Genomic DNA, 3,518 nt, shown 5'->3' with positions numbered 1-3,518 from the left:
GGGCCAGCTCGACTGGCAGATCCTCTTGTGTTGACTAGCCAGGTGGCCTTTGCTAGATGCGTGTCCCAGTCTTTGAAGGTGCCACCTCCCAGTGCTTTCAAAGTGGTTTTTAACAGTCCATTGTAGCGCTCGATCTTCCCAGAGGCTGGTGCGTGGTAGGGGATATGGTAGACCCACTCGATGCCGTGTTCTTCTGCCCAGACATCTATGAGGTTATTTCGGAAGTGGGTTCCGTTGTCTGACTCAATTCTCTCTGGGGTGCCGTGTCGCCACAGGACTTGGGTCTCAAGGCCCAGGATGGTGTTCCGGGCGGTGGCGTGGGGCGCTGGGTAAGCTTCCAGCTATCCAGTGGTTACTTCCACCATTGTGAGCATGTGTCGCTTCCTGTGGTGGGTCTGTGGCAGTGTGATGTAGTCGATCTGCCAGGCCTCTCCATATCTATATTTCAGCCATCGCTCTCCATTTCGTTGGGACTTCACCCGCTTGGCATGTTTAATTGTAGCATGTCTCACATACATGGATGATCTCTGCAATGGTGTCAATGGTGAGGTCCACCCCTCGATCTTGAGCCCACCTGTATGTTGCATCCCTACCTTGGTGGCCCGAGGTCTCGTGGGCCCACCGAGCTATGAACAGTTCACCTTTGCGCTGCCAGTCCAAGTCCACCTGAGCCACTCTGATCTGAGCAGCTTGGTCTGCCTGCTGGTTGTGTCGATGTTCATCAGTGGCCCGACTCTTGGGTACATGGGCATCCACATGGCGCACCTTCACAACAAGGTTTTCCACACGGGCTGCAATGTCCTGCCACACTTCAGCAGCCCAGACAGTTTTACCCTTACATTGCCAGTTGTTCTGCTTCCATTGCTGCAGCCATTTCCACAGGGTATTCGCCACTGCCCACCAGTCGGTGTAGAGGTAGAGCCTCGGCCACATTTCTCACTTACCAATATCCAAAGCAAGCTGGATGGCTTTCACCTCTGCAAACTGTCTCGATTCCCCCTGTCCCTCAGCAGCTTCAGTGACCCGTCGTGTGGGACTCCATACAGCAGCCTTCCACTGTCGATGTTTTCCCACAATGCGACAAGACCCATCAGTGAACAGGGCATGTCGCTTCTCCTCATCCGGCAGCTCGTTATATGGTGGGGCCTCCTTAGCACATGTCACCTCCTGCTCTGGTGACATCCCGGAATCTTTGCTCTCTGGCCAGTCTGTGATCACCTCTAGTATCCCTGGGCAGCTGGGGTTCCCTATTTGAGCCCATTGTGTTATTAATGCAACCCATTTACTCCACGTGGCATCGGTTGCATGATGCGTGGAGGAGGCCTTTCCTTTGAACATCCCCCATAGCACCGGCAGTCGGGGTGCCAGGAGGAGCTGTGTTTCAGTGCCGACCACTTCTGAGGCAGCCCGAACTCCTTTGTACGCTGCCAGTATCTCCTTCTCAGTTGGTGTGTAATTACCTTCAGAGCCTTTGTATCCCCGGCTCCAAAAGCCCAGAGGTCGGCCTCGGGTCTCCCCAGGTGCTCTCTGCCAGAGGCTCCAGGTAGGGCCGTTCTCCCCGGCTGCAGTGTAGAGCATGATCTTAACCTCCTGCCCTTCCCGGACTGGCCCGAGGGCTACTGCCTGGGCAATGTCCCGTTTAATTTGTTCAAAGGATTGTTGTTGCTCAGGGCCTCATTCAAAATCGTTCTTCTTACAGGTTACGTGGTAGAGAGGGCTCACAATCAGGCTGTAGTTCGGGATGTGCATCCTCCAGAAGCCCACAGCGCCCAGGAAAGACTGAGTCTCCTTTTTAGAGGTTGGTGGGGCCATGGCTGTTATCTTGTTTATCACCTCCACTGGGATGTGGCGACGCCCATCTTGCCATTTTATCCCTAGGAACTGAATTTCCCTTACAGGCCCCTTAACTTTCTTTTGCTTAATGGCAAAGCCAGCCTTCAGGAGGATTTCAATTATCTTCTTCCCTTTCTCAAAGACTTCCTCAGCTGTGTCCCCCCATACAATGATGTCACCAATGTACTGCAGGTGTTCTGGAGCCCCACCTCTCTCCAGTGCAGTATGGACCAGTCCATGGCAAATGGTGGAGCTGTGGCTCCACCCCAGAGCAATCGATTCCAGGTGTACTGGATGCCTCTCCAAGTGAACGTGAACTGTGGCCTGAACTCTGGCGCTATCAGAATGGAGAAGAACGCGTTAGCAATGTCAATCGTGGCGTACCACTTGGCTGCACTCATTGCTGGTGTAACTTCATTCAGGCCACGATAGTCCACAGTTAGCCTCCATTCACCATTGGGCTTTCTCACTGGCCATATAGGACTGTTGAAGTGTGAGTGAGTTTTGCTGATCACCTTCTGGCTTTCTAGTTGACGGATCAGCTGATGGATGGGGACCAGGGAATCTCGGTTGGTGCGGTACTGCCGCCGGTGCACCATCCTGGTAGCAATCAGCACTCTCTGCTCCTCAACCTTAAGCTGCCCCACCACTGAGGGATCCTCTGAGAGGCCGGGTAAGGTGGACAACTGTTCAACCTCCTCCAGGGCAGCTACACCAAAAGCCCACCGGTACCCTTTTGGGTCTTTGAAGTGCCCTCTCCTGAGATAGTCTATGCCCAGGATGCACGGGGCATCTGGGCCAGTCACAATGGGGTGCTTATGCCAGTCCTTCCCAGTCAGGCTCACTGCAGCTTCCAGTAGGGTCAGCTGTTGGGATCCCCCTGTCACTCTGGAGATGCAGATGGATTCAATCCCACTGCAGCTCGATGGCATCAGGGTGCACTGTGCGCCAGTGTCCACCAAAGCCTTATACTCTTGTGGGTCTGACGTGCCAGGCCATCGGATCCACACTGTCCAGTAAATCCAATTATCCCTTTCCTCCACCTGGCTGGAGGCAGGGCCCCTCTAATCCTGCTCATCATCACTCACTTCTTTCAAGAATGATTTACTGGTCCCCTCAAGAGGGTCAGACATAATGTTCACCATTCTATTCTGACGGAGGGATTTCTGACTGGACACTGGAGCTGCGCTCTTCTTGGAGGACTCCCTTTCGTGGTGGTCTTCCCTTTCAGCTGCTCTACTCGTGCAGCTAGGGCGGCAGTGGGCTGTCCATCCCACCTCCTCATGTTCTCTCCATGGTCACGGGGGAAAAACCACAGGGTGCCTCGTGGTGTGTACCTTCTGCTGCCTTTCTCTTGGGTGGGGAAACGTTTACTTCTAATGGCTGAGACATTGGCCCGTGCAGGTGGAACGTAGGACATGTCCCCTTCCATCTTCTGGAGCCTCTGAGACAGTTCCTCCACAGCTGAGACCCAGGAATGTTGAGATGAAGGGAGATTTCCCTCATATTGCTGGAGATTGCCAACCACTCCATCCACTGTTAGAGTGTGGGTGTCTGTCCACCAGGACACTATTGCCAATGCTTTTGAGTGTGTCTCTGGTGCGCTCTTCAGGAACTTTCACCACATCAGGTGTGTGCAAGGGGCCTGATCTGGGTCCATGGGTGACTGCTCATCATTCCTGTCT

General features: G+C 53.9%; 1 protein-coding gene across 1 annotated transcript in view; it reads right to left on the bottom strand.

Annotated features, from left to right (window-relative positions):
* Nucleotides 1-3,518, bottom strand: part of CCDC180 (coiled-coil domain containing 180) — a 33,201-nt gene that overhangs the window by 24,445 nt on the left and 5,238 nt on the right. The window lies entirely within an intron of this gene.

The sequence above is a fragment of the Athene cunicularia genome (genome assembly GCF_003259725.1).
Source record: "Athene cunicularia isolate RWA chromosome 17 unlocalized genomic scaffold, athCun1 chr17_part1, whole genome shotgun sequence".
Classification (NCBI taxonomy): domain Eukaryota; kingdom Metazoa; phylum Chordata; class Aves; order Strigiformes; family Strigidae; genus Athene; species Athene cunicularia.
Note: the sequence above shows the minus strand (reverse complement) of the source record. Positions and strands in the feature narration are given on the sequence as shown.